Source organism: Macaca thibetana, chromosome 11 (assembly GCF_024542745.1).
Source record: "Macaca thibetana thibetana isolate TM-01 chromosome 11, ASM2454274v1, whole genome shotgun sequence".
Taxonomy (NCBI): domain Eukaryota; kingdom Metazoa; phylum Chordata; class Mammalia; order Primates; family Cercopithecidae; genus Macaca; species Macaca thibetana.
Window position 1 is genome coordinate 55,314,181 of NC_065588.1, and position 22,380 is coordinate 55,336,560.

The following is a 22,380-nucleotide window of genomic DNA, read 5'->3' on the forward strand; positions in this document are numbered from 1 at the left end:
ACCTTTAGTTGTTGGTTTCATTTTATTCCTTAAATGCCAAGTATATATTTTATATATTCTTGTGTATGTGATATTTCATAACAATATATCAATTCAGCTACAATCTGAAATCAAATTGGATTATGTTTCAGGAAGATCACTCTGGTAGTGGTATTTGGGACTAACCAGAAGAGGAAGAAAGTAGTGTCAGGAAGACTAGGTTAGGAGAATGTTATAGTATTTCCTGCATAAGGAGTGGTAGTTGTGTAATTTGAGAAAAGGGAGTGCATTTAGTAAAAGTTTTGAGGTAAGGATGTAAAGATATTATGTAGAGGTGATGGTAAGGCCCCCAGAGGAGCCTAAATGAAATGTTTACTTGAATGAACACAAAACAGAAGAAACAAAACAAAGTTTTGTTGTAGCAATTCCCAAGGAAAGTTGAAGAGAAATTATTTTGATATAAAATAATGAAAGAATGGGTCACATTAATATTATTTAATGAATAAAGACCAAATGCATGGTACCATGCAATTAGTAGCTACATAGAACATGAAAAGGTAGGGAGAAATGCTATCAACTTACCATGGTGGCTAAGCCCTAGGTTCAAATCCTAAGTGATCTTTGGCAATGATTTGAGAATTTCTAAGGCTCGGTTTCCAACCTGTAGAACAGATATAATATTTCAGATGGTTTTTTGTGAGACTTAGTGTTTTGAATGTGCTCACTATATTGCATAGCATACAATCAAAATATAAGTGACAACAAAAATACAATGATTTTACATAATTAGCAACAATTGTGCCATTAGAAGAATAACTGTTAGGTTTCTTTTTCTAATATCATTTTGGTTTGTTTCCAGATTTTTTACAAGTGGAACTGTCAGCCACCTGGCTTTTCTGCTTTGTTTTGCTGGTATTGCTCTCTTCCTCTGTCACTTTAGCGAAACATTGGCTAAAATGTTGAATTCGTTTTATCTCATGCCTTGATACATTTCCTTATCTTTCAATTACTTTTGAAAGGGTAAATTCACTTAGTAAGGCTGGTTATAATTTCACAGAAAATGTCTTTCACTCCTGTGACAGGGGCATATTTTTGGGAAAAATAAAAAATAAGTATACACCTTACTTCTAACCATCTGCAAGAGAAAAATGAGTAGAAACGGGGTGTACATGCACTTAAATTTTGCTACTCCAGCTTCCCTTTCCTGTAGGAAACTCAGTTATAGTTAAAAAAAAAAAAAAAAAAAAAAAAAGAATAGATGAAAAGAAGGAAATGGAAAGCTCTTGGGGGAAGGAAGAATGTCACTGTTTGGAGTGAATAACTTAAATCAGCTACTGATACAGCTTAAGTTGAAGTTGTCATTGCATTTCCTGTTTTATTTTTTATAGGGTACATTCAACCTTTAAGTTCAAAACTTACTTTTTTCCATTTAACAGTAAAAACTGTAAAGTCGTGTCTTAACTATATGAATGGGGATTACTTTAGAATTTTTAAAATAGGCGTTGCTTTGGGAGAAAAACACATATAGTCTTCAAAAACTTAAAATATTACCTTTAAATTATTAATTATATTTACGGAGATAATATTTCAGTCTTACTTGACTTTTGAATTAGATTGTTTAACACTTGGGGATATACACAGCTACTATAAGAAATTAACTTTAGAAATATTTTAAAAGAAAATTGGAAAAAGAAAGAAAACGAAAATTTGGCTTCTCTCTGAAAACCTAAATCTCTCAAGTCGTTTTCTCAAACTGATCCAGCAGGTAATATGTTGATTGCCATATTTGTAATATTTTGTTTTTTACTTTTATATTTAATATATATTTTTTAAGACAGGGTCTCATTCTGTCGCTGAGGTTAATGTATAGTGGTGAGGTCATAGCTCACTGAAGTGATCATCCCTCCTCAGCTTCCTCAGTTGCGTGTGACCACACCCGGCTAGTCATATTTTAATAGTAAGTTATAAATCACCAAACTAATATCTATATAGTGTTTAGTTATAGGTAGTTTTGCTATGTTTTATAAAAGAAGAAAAGTTAGGTTTTCCTAAAGATATAGCCAGTCTTTTTCTTTTTTGGGGGGTTGGTGGGGGTGAGCTAATCACTTCTATTTATAATTTGTTTTCCTTCACTTGCACTTCTTATGTAAGTTTTCAGATGTCAACCTAAGTAAATACTGAAAAAAAAGAAAAATCAAATACATACACATGGAAAATCAGAATCATTCTTATCAAGAAACTCATTCATTAGAAAAATTTGAAAATGGTTTCCTACCACTTCCTTCAAAACTAGGAGAAAATAAGTGGTGACCAAAACCTTAAGACTAAAAGCATGGATAAATTCAATTAGCAATTAAAATTTATTTTCAGCTTGGTAAAATCTAGTCAAAGTAAGTTATAGACTCTTAAACAAAGTAAATTATTTTAATACACATTTTGCATTTTGCCAGTTATGTAGACAGGAGCCAACCTCAATGTCATTTTGGTGGGATATGAATCAGGTAGTTACAGTGCTCACAGCTCTTTCTGTTGTGACATGAGATGTTGTGAGCCATGTACTGAGTTGTAATCCCTGTTTACTCAGGCTATTTACTATCTCCCAATGATAAAGGATGCAGTAATACCCAAGATGGGCAGAAAAACCCAGGAGTGTGAGTGAATAAAACCAAACATGAGATGTAGGCCCAGACTTACTAACCCCACAGCAATAAAAGGATGATGACAGAGTCTAGACTTTACTCTCCAAGCCTGATAAATAATTATAATGGCCAGTACTTTTCAGTGTTTGCTATACCCTAGACCTGGAGTCTGCTACCCCTGGGCCATGGACAGGTATCAGCCTGAGGCCTGTTGCAGCCGGGCCACACAGCAGTAGGTGAGTGGCAGCTGATGGAGCATTACCACCTGAGTTCTACCTCCTGTCAGATCAACCTTGGCATTAGATTCTCATAGGAGTTTGAATCCTATTGGGAACTGCGCATGCGAGGGATCTAGGTTGCATGCCCCTTATGAAAATCTAACTAATGCCTGATGATCTGAGGTGGAACAGTTTTATCCCAAAACTACTTCCTCGCTTCCTGTCCTTGTAAAAATTGTCTTTCATCAAACCAGTCCCTGGTGCCAAAATGGTTGGGACCACTGCCCTAGACACTTGACTAAGAACTTCTGTTTTTTTGTTTTAGATGGAGTCTCGCTCTGTCACCCAGGCTGGAGTGCAGTGACGTCATGATCTCTGCTCACTGCAATCTCCACCTCCCAGGTTCAAGCAATTCTCCCGCCTCAGCCTCCCGAGTAGCTGGGATTACAGGCGCGCACCGCTACCACCTGGGGAATTTTTTTGTATTTTTAGTAGAGACGTAGTTTCACCATGTTGGCCAGGCTGGTCTCAAACTTCTGACCTTGTAATCCACCCTCCTCCGCCTCCCAAAGTGCTGGGATTACAAGCGTGAGTCACCACACCCAGCCAAGAACTTCATATAACTTATATCATGTCTTGTTCTTCTTGATAATATTATATAGTAATTACTCGTATTGTCATCATTCCATTGATGGGGAAACTGAGGCCAAGTGAAGCTAAATAAATTTGCTTAAAGTTACAAGCTAAGTAAATGAAAGAGCTAGCTTTTGAACTTAGAAGCAATACTTTATTTCTTTATTTTTCCATAAGTTATTGGGGTACAGGTGGTATTTGGTTACGTGAGTAAGTTCTTTAGTGGTGATTTGTGAGATTTTGGTGCACTCATCACCCAAGTAGTATACACTGCACCATATTTGTAGTCTCTTATCCCTTGCTCACCTCCCCATCTTCCCCCCACATCCCCAACATCCATTTTATCATTCTTATGCCTTTGTGTAACTCATAGCTTACCTCCCACATAGCAGTGAGAACATACGATGTACTGTTTTCATTCCTGGGTTACTTCACTTAGAATGATAGTCTCCAGTCTCATCCAGGTCACTGCAAATGTTGTTAATTCATTCCGTTTTATGGCTGACTAGTATTCCATCATATATGATATAACACACACACACACACACACATATATATATGTGTGTGTATATATCACAGTTTCTTTATCCTCTTGATCCTCTCGTTGATTGATGGGCTTTTGGGTTGGTTCCACGATTTTGCTATTGTAAATTGTACCACTATAAACATGCGCGTGCAAGTAGCTTTTTCAAATAATGACTCCTTTTCCTCTGGGTAGATACCCAGTAGTGGAATTGCTGAATCAAATGGTAGTTCCACTTTTAGTTCTTTAAGGAATCTTCACACTCTTTTCCATAGTGGCTGTACTAGTTTACATTCCCACCAGCAGTGTAGAAGTGTTCCGTGATCATCGCATCAATGCCAACATCTACTGTTTTTTGATTATGACCATTCTTGCAGGAGTAAGGTGGTATATTGTGGTTTTGATTTGCATTTCCCTGATCATTAGTGATGTTGCTCATTTTTTCATGTGTTTGTTGGCCATTTGTATATCTTCTTTTGAGAATTGTCTATTCTTGTCCTTAGCCCACTTTTTGATGGGATTGTTTTTTCTTACCGATTTGTGTGAGTTTGTTATAGATTCTGGATATTAGTCCTTTGTCAGATGTATAGATTGTGAAGATTTTCTCCTGCTCTGTGGGTCATCTGTTTACTCTGCTGACTGCTCCTTTTGCCATGTAAAAGCTCTTTAGTTTAATTAATTCCCAGCTATTCCTCTTCATTTTTATTGCATTTGCTTTTGGGTTTCGGTCATGAAATCCTTTCCTAAGCCAATGTTTAGAAGTATTTTTCCAATGTTATCTTTTAGAATTTTTATGGTTTCAGGGCTTGGAAGTCTTTAATCCATCCTGAGTTGATTTTTGTATAATGTGAGAGATGAGGATCCAGTTTCTTTTTCCTACATATGGGTAGCCAATTATCCCAGCACTATTTGTTGAAAAGGGTGTCCTTTATCCACTTTATGTTTTTGTTTGCTTTGTGGAAGATCAGTTGGCTGTAAGCATGTAGGTTTATTTCTGGGTTCTCTATTCTATTCCATTGTTCTATGTGCCTATTTTTATACAAATACCATGCTGTTTTGGTGACTGTGGCCTTATAGTGTAGTTTGAAATCAGGTAGTGTGATGCCTCCAGATTTGTTCTTTGTGCTTAGTCTTACTTTGGCTATGTGGGTTCTTTTTTGTTTCCATATTAATTTTAGAATTGCTTTTTCTAATTCTGTGAAGAATGATGGTGGTATTTTGATGGGGAATGCATTGCTTTTGGCAATATGGTCGTTTTCACAATATTGATTCTACCCATCCATGAGCGTGGGATGTGTTTCCATTTGTTTATGTTGTCTATGATTTCTTTCAGGAGTATTCTGCAATTTTCCTCGTAGAGGGTCTTTCAACTTCCTTGTTATGTATATTCCTAAGTATTTTATTTTATTTTATTTTTAATTTATTTTATTGTATTTTATTTTTGTAGCTATTGTAAAAGGCGGTGAGTTCTTGATTTGATTCTCTGCTTGGTCGCTGTTGGTGTGTAAAAGAGCTACTGATTTGTGTACATTGATCTTGGATTCGGAAACTTTGCTGAATTCTTTTATCAGTTGTAGGAGCTTTCTGGAGGAGTCCTTAGGGGGTTCAAGGTAAATGGTCATATTGTCAGCAAACAGTGACAGTTTGACTTCCTCTTTACCAATTTGGATGTCCTTTATTTCTTTCTCTTATCTGATTGCTACAGCTAGGACTCCTAGTAACATGTTGAATAGGAGTGGTGGGAGTGGGCATCCTTGTCTTATTCCAGTTCTCAAAGGGAATGCTTTAATCTTTTCCCCGTTCTTTATGTTGGCTATAGGTTTGTCATAGATGGCTTTTATTACATTAAGGTATGTCCCTTGTATGCCGATTTTGCTGAGAGTTTTAATCATAAAAGGATACTGGATTTTGTCGAACGCTTTTTCTGCATCTATTGAGATGATCATGTGATTTTTAAAAAAATTATGTTTATGTGGTGTATCACGTTTACTGAATTGCATATGTCAAACCATCCCTGCACCCTTGGTATGAAGCCCACTTGATCATGGTGTATTATCTTTTTGATATGTTATTGGACTCGGTTAGCTAGTATTTTGTTAAGGATTTTAGCATCAATGTTTATCAAGGATATCAGTCAGTAGTTTTTTTTTTAATTATTATACTTTAAGTTCTAGGGTATGTGTGCACAATGTACAGGTTTGTTACATATGTATACATGTGCCATGTTGGTGTGCTGCACCCATTAACTTGTCCTTTACATTAGGTATATCTCCTAATGCTATCCCTCCCCCTCCCCCCACCTCACAGCAGGCCCCGATGTGTGATGTTCCCCACCCTGAGTCCAAGTGTTCTCATTGTTCAATTCCCACCTATGAGTGAGAACATGCGGTGTTTGTTTTTCTGTCCTTGTGATAGTTTGCTCAGAATGATGGTTTCTAGCTTCATCCATGTCCCTAGAAAGGACATGAACTCATTCTTTTTTATGGCTGCATAGTATTCCACGGTGTATATGTGCCATATTTTCTTAATCCAGTCTATCATTGATGGACATTGGGTTGGTTCCAAGTCTTTGCTATTGTGAATAGTGCCACAGTAAATATACATGTGCATATCTCTTTATAGCAGCCTGATTCATAATCCTTTGGGTATATGCCCAGTAACGGGATGGCTGGATCACATGGCATTTCTAGTTCTAGATACTTGAGGAATTGCCACACTGTCTTCCACAATGATTGAAGTAGTTTACAGTCCCACCAACAGTGTAAAAGTGTTCCTATTTCTCCACATCCTCTCCAGCACCTGTTGTTTCCTGACTTTTTAATGATCACCATTCTGACTGGTGTGAGATGGTATCTCATTGTGGTTTTGATTTGCATTTCTCTGATGGCCAGTGATGATGAGCATTTTTTCATGTGTCTGTTGGCTGCATAAATGTCTTCTTTTGAGAAGTGTCTGTTCATATCCTTTGCCCACTTTTTGATAGGGTTGTTTGATTTTTTTTTTCTTGTAAATTTGTTTAAGTTCTTTGTAAATTTTGAATATTAGCCCTTTGTCAGATGGGTAGATTGCAAATATTTTCTCCCATTCTGTAGGTTGCCTATTCACTCTTATGGTAGTTTCTTTTGCTGTGCAAAAGCTCTTTAGTTTACTTGGATCCGATTTGTCAATTTTGACTTTTGTTGTCATTACTTTTGGTGTTTTAGTCATGAAGTACTTGCCCATGCCTATGTCCTGAATGGTATTGCCTAGGTTTTCTCCTAGGGTTTTTATGGTTTTAGGTCTAACATTTAAGTTTTTAATCCATCTTGAATTAATTTTTGTATAAGGTGTAAGGAAGGGATCCAGTTTCAACTTTCTACGTATGGCTAGCCGGTTTTCCCAGCACCATTTATTAAATAGGGAATCCTTTCCCCATTTCTTGTTTTCGTCAGGTTTGTCAAAGATCAGATGGTTGTAGATGTGTGGTATTATTTCCAAGGGCTCCATTCTGTTCCATTGGTCTATGTCTCTGTTTTGGTACCAGTACCATGCTGTTTTGGTTACTGTACCTTTGTAGTATAGTTTGAAGTCAGGTAGCATGATGCCTCCAGCTTTGTTCTTTTTGCTTAGGATTGTCTTGGCAATGGGGGCTCTTTTTTGGTTCCATATGAACTTGAAAGTAGTTTTTTTTTTTTTTTTTTTTTTTTTTGGTTATGTCCTTTCCTGGTTTTGGTTTTTGGGTGATACTGGCTTCATAAAATGAATCACGGAGGGTTCTTTCTTTCTCTATCTTATGAAATAGTGTCAAAAGGGTTGTTACCAATTCTTCTGTGAGTGTCTAGTAGAATTCTGCTGTGAATCCATCTGGTCCTGGACCTTTTTTTGTTGGTAATTTTTTAATTGCCATTTTAATCTCGTTGCTTGTTATTGTTTTGTTCAGGGTACTAATTATTCCTGATTTAAGGTAGGAGGATTGTATTTTTCCAGGAATTTATCCATCTCTTCTAGGTTTTCTAGTTTATGTACATAAAGTTGTTCATAGTAGCCTTGAATGATCTTTTGTATTTCAGTAGTGTCAGTTGTCATATCTCCTGTTTCACTTCTTAGTACGGTTATTTGGATTTTCTCTCTTCTTTTCTTGGCTAATCTTGCTAATGATCTATCAATTTTATTTATCTTTTCAAAGAACTAGTTTTTTTTTTTTTCTGAGACAGAGTCTCGCTTTTGTTGCCCAGACTGGAGTGCAATGGCGCGATCTCGGCTCACCGCAACTTCCACCTCCCAGGTTCAAGTGATTTTCCTGCCTCAGCCTCCCAAGTAGCTGGAATTACAGGCATGTGCCATGACACCTGGCTAATTTTGTATTTTTAGTAGAGATGGAGTTTCTCCCTCTTGGTCAGCCTGGGCTTGAACTCCCGACCTCAAGTGATCCATCCACCTCGGCCTCCCAAAGTGCTAGGATTACAGGCGTGAGCCACCACACCTAGCAGAACCAGCTCTTTGTTTCCTTTATCTTCTGTATTTTGTTGTTGTTGTTGTTGTTTCATTTTCATTTAGTTCTGCTCTGATCTTGGTAATTTCTTTGCTTCTGCTGGATTTAGGTTTGGTTTGTTCTTGTTTCTCTAGTTCCTTAAGGTGTGACCTTAGAGTGTCAGTTTGTGCTCTTTCAGTCTTTTTGATGTAGGCACTTAGGGCTATGAACTCTTAACTTAGCACCACCTTTGCTGTATCCCAGAGGTTTTGATAGGTTGTATAATTATTGTCATTCAGCTCATATATATCTGTATCCATATATAGATATGTATAATTTATTTATTTTTTTGGGACAGAGTCTTCCTCTGTTACCCCGGCTCGAGTACAGTGGCACGATCTCAGCTCACTGCAACCTCCATCTCATGGGCATCCCAAGTAGCTGGAATTACAGGTATGTGCCACCACATACAGCTAATTTTTGTATTTTTAGTAGAGACAGGCAGGGTTTCACCATGTTGGCCAGGCTGGTCTCGAACTCCTGACCTCAGGTGATCCGCCCACCTTGGTCTTCCAAAGTGCTGGGATTACAGGTGTGAGCCACCAAGCCCAGCCCAAGGAATTTTTTAATTTCCATCTTGATTTCGTTTTTGACCTAATGCTCATTCAGGAGTAGGTTATTTAATTTCCATGTATTTGCGTCGTTCTGAAGGTTCCTTTTGGAGTTGATTTTCAGTTTTATTCCAGTGTGGTCTGAGAGAGTACTTGATATAATTTCAGTGTTCTTAAATTTATTGAGGCTTGTTTTATGGCCTATCATATGGTCTATCTTGAAGAAATTTCCGTGTGGTGTTGAATAGAATGTATATTCTGTGGTTGTTAGATGAAATGTTCTGTATACATCTGTTAAGTCTGTTTGTTCCAAGGTATAGTTTAAATCCATTGTTTCTTTGTTGGTTTTCTGTCTTGATGACCTATCTAGTAAGGTCAGTGGAGTATTGAAGTCCTGCACTATTATTGTGTTGCTGTCTATCCCATTGCTTAGATCTATTAGTAATTGTTTTATAAACTTGGGAGCTCCAATGTTAGGTGCATATATGTTTAGGATTGTGATATTTTCCTGTTGTACAAGGTCTTTTACCATTATATAATGTTCTTCTTCATCTCTTCTAACTACTGTTGCTTTAAAATTTGTTTTGTCTTATATAAGAATAGATACTCCTGCTCATTTTTGGTGTCTATTCGTATGAAATGCCTTTTTCCCCACCTTTACTTTAAGGTCATGTGGGTCCTTATATGTTAGCTGAGTCTCCTGAAGGCAGCAAATAGTTGGTTGGTGATTTCTTATCCATTCTGCCATTCCCTATTTTTTAAGTGGAGCATTTAGTGTGAGGTGCCATTGCATTCATCGTGTTCCTTGTTGCCTGTGTACTTTCATCTTTTTGTTTTTGCTTTTTATCTTGTATTTTTGTTTTATAGGTCCTGTGTGATTCATGCTTAAAGAGATTCTGTTTTAATGTGTTTTCAGTGTTTGTTTCAAGATTTAGCGCTCCTTTTAGCCATTCTTGTAGTGATGGCTTGGTAATGGCGAATTCTCTCAGTGTTCGTTTGTCTGAAAATGACTGTTTCTTTCCTTCATATATGATGCTTAGTTTCACTGCATACAAAATTCTTGGCTGATAATTGTTTTGTTGGAAGGGGCTGAAGATAGGGTCCCAATCCCATCTAGATTGTAGGGGTTTCTGCTGAGAAATCTGATGTTAATCTGATAAATTTATCAGCTGTTAATCTTATAGGCTACCTGGTGCTTCTGTCTCATAGCTCTTAAGATTCTTTCCTTTGTCTTAACTTTGGATAACCTGAAGGCAATATGTCTAAGCGAAGATCTTTTTGCGATGAGTTTTCCAGTTGTTTTTTGTGCTTCTGGTATTTGGATGTCTAGGTCTCTAGCAAAGCTGGGAAAGTTTTCCTTGATTATTCCCCTGAATATATTTTCCAAGCTTTTAGTATTCTCTTCTTCCTCAGGAACACTGATTATTATTGGGTTTGGTCTTTTAACATAACCCCAGACTTCTTGGAGGCTTTGTTCATATTTTCTTATTATTTTTTGTTTGTCTTTGTTGGATTGGGTTAATTTGAAGGCCTTGTCTTCGAACTCTGAATTTCTTTCTTCTACTTGTTCAATTCTATCACTGAGACTTTCCAGAGCTTTTTGCATTTTTAAAAGTATGTCCAAAGTTTTCTGAATTTTTGGTTGTTTTTTCTTAAGCTGTCTATTTCTTTGAATATTTCTCCCTTCACTTCTTGCATCATTTTTTGGATTTCCTTACATTGGGCTTTGCCTTTCTCTGGTCCCTCCCTGATTCACTTAATAACTAACATCCTGAATTCTTTTTCAGGTAAATCAGGGATTTCCTCTTGGTTTAGATTCATTGCTGGTAAACTAGTGTGATTTTTGTGGGGTGTTGAAGAGCCTTGTTTTGTCATATTACCAGGGGAGGTTTTCTGGTTCCTTCTCATTTGGATAGGCTCTGTCAGAGGGAAGGTCTAGGGTTAAAGGATGTTGTTGGCAGATGCTTTTGTCCCATGGGGTATTCCCTTGATGTAGTACTCTTCCCCTTTTCCTATAGATGTGGCTTCCTGTGAGCCACACTGCAGTGATTGTTGTCTCTCTTGCGGGTGTAGCCACCCAGCGAGTCTACCCAGCTCTGGGCTTGTACTGTGGGTTGTCTGCACAGAGTCCTGTGATGAGAACTGTTTATTGGTCTCTCAGCCGTGGATACTGGTGCCTCTTCCAATGCAGGTGCTGGGGGTTGAGGGGTGCAATGGACTTGGTGAGGGCACTTCACTTTTGTGTTTTAATGCTGTATTTTTGTGCTGGTCCGTCTCCTGCCTGGAGTGGCACTTTCCAGAAGGCATCAGCTGTAGTAGTGTGGAGAGGGACCAGCAGTGAGTGGGACCCTAGAACTCCCAAGATTCTATGCCCTTTGTCTTCGGCTACCAGGGTGGATAGGGAAGGACCATTAGGTGGGGGAGGGGCTAGGCATGTCTGAGCTCAGACTCTCCTTGGGCAAGTCTTGCTGCAGCTGCTGTGGGGGATGGGGGTGAGATTCCCAGGTCACCAGGATTGTGTACCTAGGATGATTATGGCTGCCTCTGCTGAGTCATGCAGGTTGTCAGGGAAGTCAGGGAAAGCCAGCAGTCACAGGCCTCACCCAGCTCCTATGCAAACGAAAGGGCTGGTCTCACTCCCACTGTGCCCCGGGCTAGAAGGGTTTCAAAACTTGCCACAGGCTATCTGCCTCCCAACTGTGAAAGAAAAGGGCTTGGTTCTTCCCCCACCTGTGGAGTCTGCATGCCAGCTTTCTGCCCTCCCCATAGTTCTGGCCAGGAGGTTTCTCACCCAGTTCAAATTATTACAAAGTTCAGCTAGAGATTTTCTTCTCCCTGTGGAGTTTTACCCCCTGCTCCTCTGGTCACCCTCCCGATGGATCCCTGTGGTGCCAGGCAGGAACGGCCTGCTAGGGGATGCAACGAGCTCCCAGGAAATTTCTGCTGCTTCCTCTACCCCTGTATTTCCCTAAGCTTAGAGCCAATGCTTTAAACCTTTTACTGTTGTTCTGGAGTGAAGGACAATTTTAACTGACTCCTAGTGTAGGAGATTCTATGGAGAGACCAGAATTAGGTGTTCATGTGTGTTAGTTAATATACTAACATTCTTATTCAGTTTGATTTGAGGATCTAGTAGCAATACATATGCCCTGTGGGTGACCAATGGTATTATGAAAATTCTGATGAGAAATATTGCTTGTTATAATTTAGATAAGTAATTGAAAAACATTTTTAAAAAGTTACGTCTGTAAATTAGACATTTTGCTTTGATTAGCTGTCATATCTCCAATTGTGTATGGAGTTTCAGCAAGAATATCAGAATAAAGGTATCCCAAAATAATTCATTATAGGAAAGCTATAATATACGTGTGGATCATGCACTAGGTTAATTATTGCAGCCATTTAAAATGACATAAGGTTTATGTAGCATCATGAAGAAAAATAATGAAAACATTGGAATATGCAGAGAATACATTGCATATATACTATAGTTATGACTATATTCGGAAAGGTGCTTTAAAATATTTAGAAAGAAATACAGCAAAATGCTAACAAATTGTTGGATCATGTGGGTGGGATTTTTTTTTCTTTCTTTAATTATGAGTTTTAAATAATGTAGTTGAATTACTTTCATAATAGAAAAGAATGAATAGAACACCAAAACAGAAAAGCAAGAATGTATTTGAAAGAGGCATTTCAGGCTCGTAATCAACAGTTTCTTGGCCTGTGTGTGTGGCTGATGATCAAGGAGGAGGAGCTGAAGATGATTCCATGTTTTTCTGAAAAGTTAAATGGATTCTCCAAGATGGGAGGTGCAGGTTTTCAACGAAGGTAACTGAGTTCAGTTTAGACATTGTTGAGTATTGCAATTAACCCAAATAGTGAATATAGGAGGTAGGGGAAGGGATTTTTGATGAAGATAATCTGTTAAGTTTTTGCTGTCAGCTTTGTTACATGCTGAACATCCACCAGACAACTGGTAATTTTATACTGATGTTTGGAACAGAAGTAAGTAGTGATTATCAGTAGGAGAGCTACCTGCTGATACATAATGACTAGAACTCTGAGTGTTTGTAAGATCACCCAGGAAAAGATCTCAGGGAGGAAAGCAGAGCCAGGGAAAAATCCTTGTGACACTCAGGTGGGAAGAATGGACTTGAGTGGGTGAGATGGGGATGCAGAGTCCACTTTAGAGGCTAGTGCTTCATTTCTTCTGTGAGTTTTTGAGGATATTGGGAATGGAGTTAGACACTGAAAGTAAAAGCTACTTAGGCCTATAGCTGAGTTTGAGAGGTGATGAAGAAAGGAAATGTGGGTGACTCTCAGGTAAGTACTATTTGAGGGTATGAATGGTAATGTCACCAAACTGATCAATGGAATAAAGAGGGCAAGCAGGTTTAGGAAAAAATCGTGGATTTAATTTCTGAGTCTTAAGAGAGTTTATGGTACATCCAGGAAGAAATAGTCAGCAGGTAGATCTGAGGGGAGCTTATGAAAGAGGTCAGGGACAGCAATAAAGACTAATGTGGAGATGATGGTAAAACCATGGCACTGGATTGACATCCCAGAAAGAGTAGGTCAAACAGTATTAAATAAGGTGTAGAGCCCCTTAGACTGGGGAAGAGATGCAGGTTATGGTTTTATAGTGTAGAAAAGGAGCCAGGGAAGAAAGAGTGGTTGAAGAGACCTCTGTGGGAGACAACGGATCAAGTAGGCCCTAAAGAAGGTGGAAAGGGAGTGGCGATACCTGTTGCTCTAAGGAGACCACCCTGAAACACCTTGTAAACACATATTCAACCAAGAGTTACCTTCCTCTCTCTCTATACATGCAAACTTAAATCTGTATTATAACTAGTCTGGGACTGTTCCAGAAAAATAATTAACAATCTTTAAATAAATATGTTCCTGCTGTTCTTCACCCTTGAGCTAGCTATTAGAGTTACCCAAGTAAGGAGCAGCTCCATTATGAATCAGCTCCTGAAATTCGGATTGTCTGCCCTTTGATTTTGAAATCAAAGCCTATTTCTCCTCAATTCCTTGACAGTGGAGACTGTTCTACTTTCATCAATAGGCGCCCGAAGCGAATATTCCTTGGAACTTATCTGTTAAGTCAGATCACCCCAAAATATCCTCCAAATTTGGCAAAAATCCACCTAGCATTTTTCTTACTTTATAAGGCAGTCATAGAGAAAAAGTCAATTTCATTTACATATACATTAAGCATATAGTACATATTTGGCATATATTGCCCCAAACCTTCATATTTAGAGTAAAGAAAAAACAAAGGGCTTAAGGGGTGACTAAGTTGTCTAGGGTCATAGAGCTGGACAACAGCACAGCAGGAACTAGAAATGAGGCTCGCTTACCTGAGTACCTTATATCGTATGGCATGTGATTGCCAATTTATATCAAATATGAGAATGCTTTTTCTTTCTTTCACTTCTTTTTCTTTAAATGTATATACTGTGTTTGTTGTACTTGGATTCAAACAATAGGTTCATCTTCTTATTACTGTGGATGATCTGTTTGAAAGTTTTGCTACCTTCAGGTGTGAAAGGATCTGGCTGCCAAATAAATGAAATACTGTTTCCACTTGCCTCAACTGTGATCTTATAAAGCAGCTATAATTGGTTTATTCCCTTTGTGAAGAGAATGAGTTTGAAGGACTTCTTCAGCTGTAACATTTGCACGGTCGCATATAGCACGTCTGGAGTGATGTATAACTAATAAAAAATAAAAATAAAATGAAACAAACCTATCTCAGAACTGGTATATTATTGATTTCAGAAGTTGGTTGGTTCTAGTTTTATAGATTTAAATATAAAACATATGAAAAGATTCTTTTGAAATTGAGCCTTTAAGGTTTTCTTAGAAGAGGAGATTTTGTATGTGTCAATTGAATTAAACATGACGTGAGATTCCCAGGGTGGAAATTTGAGCTCTTCAGAGAGTGTTAGGTGGTTGGACTGAAGGGACAAATAACGCAGAGACTTGGAAAGCTTATAGGTCTTATGAAATCTTATTTACCCTCTTGAGGGTGGCAGCTTGTAAATCAAATTAAGATGCGTCACTGTTGGTAACTAAATTCCATGATAATTTTTCAATTATTTTCTGTGGGCATAATCCTATATATTTAGTTTGGGTTGATTCCACTTCATTTTGGAACTGGAAGTTCTTTTGTATATCATGGACCTTTTTTGTTTCATTTGAATGATATATATTTTTTGATGACAGAGTACAACTAAACAAAACAAATACCCATTGCCGACTCTGTTATATTTAAGGGTATTTCTTCAAAAACAAGACATAAATAAAGTGTATCAACAAACAGGAATGGGTTGGTCTGACTTTAACAATTATGTGGGCAGGAGTAGGCTTAAATTATAGCTCAGCAGTTGGGGAAACCCTTCTTATTCTAAGAAACTGAAGTCAGTGACTTGGAAATAACATCAGTGTGTTAAGAGTTCAGTGTGTGACGTGTTACTTATTTGTTGTGGACATCACTATAGTGCATACACTTTGGCATTTTGAGGATTGAAAATTGTCATAGTGATTGTTTTTCATGTTTATATCAGGTGAGTTTCTTTTTCATTGATTTTAAAAGCCTACTGTGCATCTTGTTCTAAATTTATAAAAAACAGAAAAAACTTAAACAGAAACACTGCCATATTAAACTTACCATGTAGAGGTAACTAATGTAAACATTTGGGTCTTCTTCCCTCCTGGATTTTAAATATATTAATAATAAGAGTAATACAAATAATAATAAAAACAAAACAATAACATAATTATAATACCAGCTAACATTTATTGAGAACTATGAACCAGACACTTCTCTATGTAATTTATATACATTTCTTCGTTTGATTCTAACAAAAATATTATGGGGTAGATAATATTACCATTCCAATATTCCAGGGGACTAAGACACAGAGAAGTTAAATAACTTGGCCACAGGCACACAAAGTACAGTGGGGAGTGTCTGAATGTAAATTCTAGCAGTCTGAACTGTTACCTTCTGCTGCCACAAATATATGCTCATTTATATTTGATTTAAATTATATGTTAGGAGCAATGTAATATTCTGCCTTTTTAAAAAAGTTATTTTCATAAAGATTTCTCCTGTTAGTAATTCTTCATAAATGTAAAGTCATCTAATTTTTCATTATATGGCTGTACCCTATTATATGTAATTTTTCCCTTAAAGTCAGGCATTTAAATTGTTTACAGGTATTTAATATAAATAATACTATGATGAACTATTTTTATATAAAGCATAGCTTATCTGATAATTTTCTTAGGCTAGATGTCTAGAAGTAGAATTATTGCCTGCTATGAAGACATTTTAATGTCACACTTTTCTAAATTATGATGACTACAAGGCCATTGGGAAAAAAATACCACATCTACACATAAACTTTAAATCTTCTTTAAAAGTTAATTAATGGGACTACTTACATTTTAGAAGCTTTTATGATGTGATGAGAGAAGGCAGCAGGCTAAGCAATAGGGAAACCATTCTCTAAGTCAAGCCTGACCTTTGCTCATTAATAGGCCACTGCCTTATCTTTTCATGAAACTCCTGGAGCTAATCCATACACAGAGTACCCATTGGTTTTGAATATGCTGTGTTCTCAGGGCAGCTTTTTAGGGGAACACAGCAAGAAGAGAAATTAGGCCAAAGATTGCAGAGCATGTGCAGATGCTTAAAAGGCACAGCACAAAATGTTGTTTTTAATCACAATTCTTACAGATTGCTTTGTAACAAAAATAAAAGAGCATAAAATAAAATTCTGTCCCAAAGGAGTAGTTAGCATGAATATAGGAATTCCAAGGTGCGTTATGAAATAAAGACAGAATGAGGCCTTGGCAAACATCTTTGTTCTTGAAGCAGAAGCTAGTACCAGTGATCTGAGTGTAACTAAAGTCCTGCTGATGGTAGTAGAACTCAGTTCCCCAAAATATTTTGCTTCTGTTAGTAACCCATCTGCTTTTCTCTATTTTCTTGTTGAGTTCTTCACTTCTATCTTTCATCCTGGCCTTATCAATCCCACCCCCCAAAAACCATTTATTTGGCTTTACCTTAGTTTACATATGTATATATATATGCACACACACACATGCATGTATGTGTGCATGCATATACATGTAAATTAAAAATATGTACGGTCTTTATTAGCCAATAGTCCTGGCCCTTAAGTGAAAATGTAAATCATTATGCAATGTCCCCTCTTTATTCTTTGTTTTACTTAGTGTTTTCATGCTGTCCCATTCCAGGCAGATTTTTCCACCTGGGACCAAATCTGTCATGGCTATTTTCTGAAAAATGATGGCTAACTAATCGAGTGAGCAAACTCATGCTAAATGAAAGGGCACGTTCCTGGCTCTAGTAAACTGAAAAATGAAAGCAAGAGGCTTAAATACAAAGTGATTACAATGAGAATACATAAATATCTAATAGCATTTAGGATTGTCTAGGAGATTAAGTTTCTGCAGTTATACCTTTCCTTAAATAACATACAAATGCCCCTTTCTCAATGCTTCCTCAGGGAAGGTAAAACTATGTATAATGTTACCTATTATATAGGATCTATTGGTTCTTTATTCAGAGGCTTAGGTTTAAATTCTTGACTTTCAAGCAACACTATAGAAAAAACTCCCCCTTGGTGAGTCTCTAAATACCAAACAACAGTGGCTCCCAAATTTGGCTGCACATCTGAGTCCCCTGGAGAGATTTATAAAAATGCAATGAGGCCTGGGAATTTATATTTTTCAAAAACTCCCCAATTGATTTTGCTGCTTAGCCAGGTTTGGGGACTGCTGTTAAAGTGGCTGCTTGGACATTAGCTAAGTCATTTTCTGTGCCTTCAGTGGATGTTCAGTAGGTGGCTAACAGTTATTGAGCACGTACATTGTACCAATCACCATGACATTTTACAGCTAAGGAAATTTGTTTAGGTTTGTGAGTGGCAGAAACTGCGTTGAAGTGTCCAACCCTCATTTTTATGCTGCTTCTCAACAAAACGTTGATGATTTAGTTACCAAAAAGGTAAGGGACAGGCTGAAGTTAAAAACTCATTAACTCTCACATCTTAGTCAATCAGTTTCTTCATCATAAAATGGAAGTAGTATCTTTGTAAGATTTTTTTTTTTTTTTTTTTTTTTTTTTGAGACAGAGTCTTACTGTATTGCTCAGGCGTGCAGTGGCGTGATCTCGGATCACTGCAACCTCCACCTCCCAGGTTCAAGTGATTCTCCTGCCTCAGCCTCCCTAGTAGATGAGACTACAGGTGCATGCCACAATGCCTGGCTAATTTTTGTATGTTTAGTAGAGATGGGGTTTCGCCATGTTAGCCAGGCTGGTCTCGAATTCCTAGCCTTATGTGATCCACCCGCCTTGGCCTCCCAAAGTGCAGGGATTACTGGCGTGAGCCACCACACCTAGCCAAGATACTTTTTACTTTATTTTGAAATAACTTTATACTTAGAGAAGAGTTCCAAAGCTAGTACAGAGAGTTTCTATATACCCTTCACCCAGCTTCCTCTAATGTTAATTTCTCATATAATTTATATCTAATATAAACATTTTACATAACCATAGTATATTTATCAAAATAAGAAATTAACATTTGGACTTCCCCAGTTTTTATACTATCTAAGTTCATTCAGATTGCTATAAAAAATACCTTACATCTGTTAATTTATAGATAACAGAAACTTATTACTCACAGTTCTGAAGACTGGGTAGTCCAAGATCAATCCAAGATCAAAACACTGTCAGCTATTTTGTAAAGCGTCCTTCATTTTGGGTTTGTCTGATATATTCTCATTATTACATTGATGTTATGAATTTTGAGATATACCCCAGAAGTGATATGTTTGTGTTGCATCGTATCGGTGCCTTTGTAAGATTTTTGACAAAAAAAATACATGTATTCTCTCATTAGAGGTATTTAAGTAACACGTAGATGACTATTTGCAATGCTGAATGAATCTCTGTGCTGTGTGGGGCTGGATCTTCAAGACCCCTTTCAACTCTAAAAGTCTAAAACTAATAATTGAACACTGCAAATAAAAAGTCACATATGAAAGATGAATATGAAATTTGAGTAGAGCTCAAAGACTAGAGAATTAATTTTCCAAAGAGTGATTCCTACTTTAAAGAGTATTGGGGTTTTCCTACCTGGGGACTGAATTCAGAATGTGTTCTCTCCTTTGTACTGAGGGCTTTTCCCAGTGTGGAGCCCTGAAGTGGTGTCTGTAAATGAATGTTTGCTACGGATAATTGAAGCCACTAGGTTGCTCTTGTGGCTTTCCTCTGTGTTACTAAAGATTAAATTGATGTGTAGTTGAGTGGAAAGCCATCTAATTTGAAAGATAGCAATGACCTGACTCTAACTATGGCTGTAGTTTGGATATGTTAAGTAACCTTTTTGTATTAATTTTTCCAGCTGTGAAGCATAATTTCTACTGAAATATATTGACTTCTACAAGTATTGGACTGAAAACATATCTCCAGAAATATAACACCCACCCCTGGTAAAATCTGATGTAACATGGTTAACCTAGAAGAGTTAATGCTGTATGTCAACATGTGCATTGTAAAGGTGCTACATTATATAATTTTAAAAATGAAAACACTAAACAAAAGAGTTTATTTGAAATCTACTGAAGTCCCTCTGGTGAAAAGGAGGCACGATTTTAACACTATAAATGCTATGTTAGCATGTCAGCTATATATCTTGGAAAGACCACAGTGCTATGGAAAATGGTCTCAGAAATTAGAATGCTTGATTTAGCCAAAAGTCTTCAGCCACCTGCCAGATGTATGACCCCTAACAAATCATCTAATTGCACTGCTTGTCTTCTTCATCTGTTGCATTAGACAATCAGACATGATTTCTAAGATTCCACCTCCTAAAATCTGTAATTCTTTGATTTTTTTCAACATCTCAGCTGACATGTCCATAAAGTCATTGATTCTGTATTGCTAATACTGTTCATAAATACATATTTATGATATTCCTTTGACCATTCAGAAAATGCTTGGCTACCCTTTTTTTCCAGCCTGAAAAAGCAACTTAAAAAATAGTTAATCATTTGTTTGAAAAAATTGATACTTTTTTTGTTATATATAAAATGACCTCTTCAATCTCAACAGAGAATATGGGATCTGGTCATATTTGAAATAGAAAATGATGTCATAAGTAAATACATGTAAAATTTAGTGATTAAACTATCTGCCCTAGATGTTCCAAGTTATTTTATTGGCATAAAAACTGTAAAGTGTTTGGAAAACAGTTTCATTGTGACAGGTATAATCAACACATTTTCTATAGTTGCAGACCTGTTCATAAACAATGTTAAAAGAAAAATAAAGTGACATAATGTCTGGGAAAGAATTCCTTAATAGAAACAGACCCAAGTCCATGGTTTGTGGTTTTGCAAGTATACAATTCCTTCCGGGAGGCCTTTTTGACAGATTTATATCTATCCTAAAAGGAGATCTATATTTAACTGTACAAAGGTGGTATCTCTTCTGTGTGGTCTGGTCCCTTCCGTTATCCTTGCTGATCTAAGAGAAAGAAGCATATTACCCTACCAAACTCCAAACTACACTTTATGGGTTTTTTTTTTTGAGACGGAGTCTGGCTCTGTTGCCCAGGCTGGAGTGCAGTGGCCAGATCTCAGCTCACTGCAAGCTCCGCCTCCTGGGTTCACGCCATTCTCCTGCCTCAGCCTCCCGAGTAGCTGGGACTACAGGTGCCCGCCACCTCGCCCAGCTAGGTTTTTGTATTTTTTTAGTAGAGACGGGGTTTCACCGTGTTAGCCAGGATGGTCTCGATCTCCTGACCTCGTGATCCACCCGTCTCGGCCTCCCAAAGTGCTGGGATTACAGGCTTGAGCCACCGCGCCCGGCCCAAACTACACTTTATGAACATCCACTTCCTTCTGTAACCTTTGCCAGCTCTAGCTAACCCTTAAAGGTTCAGGACAAAATACCTTTTGAGGGTCTTTAATGACACCTTCAGTCAATCTCATCACGCTGAAAGGCAAATGGAGCTTTGTGATAGGCCAGATGTGTCACGAATAAGCAAACATACCAATTCATGTTGAATTCTAGTGTGGAATCATTCCCATTTAAGAGTTGTTTCTAAAAATAATGGGGAATCAAACTCTTCATTCATGATTTTTTGTAATAGCTTTAATGGTTTACAATAGACCACCTTCAAATAAACATATTGGCTGCTTTAGTGATCAGTTTCAAAATCAGAATATTCAAATTTACATAGAAAATGAAAAATCAAACACACTCTTCAACAATGCCTATAAAACCTGTCATTACACTGTCATTATGAATATCACACTCAATCTCAGTTGTGTAGTAAATGTTTAACAGCTAGCTCTCTGGAGGAAAAGCTCTGGTATTTGTAGTGTTTGCCCATGTTCATGATGTAAGTAATCCCATTACGGCCAATTTCAAGCAACTCAAGTTATTGAATATGGAATTGGGAAGAAATGTGTACAGTCAGCTCTAGTACACCACTGATCCGTACCCATTAGATGAATGAAGAAAGATGAAGACCACGTAGCAGATTTTGGGCCACAGAGTCATAGACAGCAAAAGGCCTGTTTCCCAGGTTCAGTCCTGCAAGCCCAGCAATTTCAAACATATTGGCCTACTTCACAACATTAAGAATATGTTTCTGGTCAGGTGCAGTGGTTCAAGTCTGTAATCCCAGCTACTCAGGAGGCCAGGATGGGAGGAGGCTTGAGACCAGTAGTTTAAGACCAGCCTGGGCAATGTGGTGAGACTCCTTTCTAAAAAAATTAATTAATTAAAAAAATAGTAATTTTCTGTACAAAAGTACAGTAAAACCAAATGTAATTTCTTTTTGATAAGGGTTTTTTTTTTTACCACTATTTAATAAATGAATTCTTAAGAATTGTGTAACTTTCATTCAAAATTCCGTGTGTAAGAGATTCCTCTACATGAAATTAGAGAGTACTCTTAGGTTGTTCAGCCATACAAAGCAGACAAATAAGTGAATAGTGAGTGTCCTGTTGCTCAGCCACTGAATAAAGGCAGCCCTGGAGATCTTAGCTATCGCAACTTCCTATAACTTTGAAGAAAAGAAATTTGAGAGCTGGGACTTTGCTCCCATGGGCTGTGCAATGTGATCTGGTTGCACCCTTTTGCCATGTCATAGAAAAGTCAAATCCTTTTCCTTACTTTTGGGTCCTAATTAAGCCTTATTTTAAAAGAACAGCTAAAATTACAATTCTGACATTTGACAGGAAAGACTCTGAAGATAAACTTGGCAAA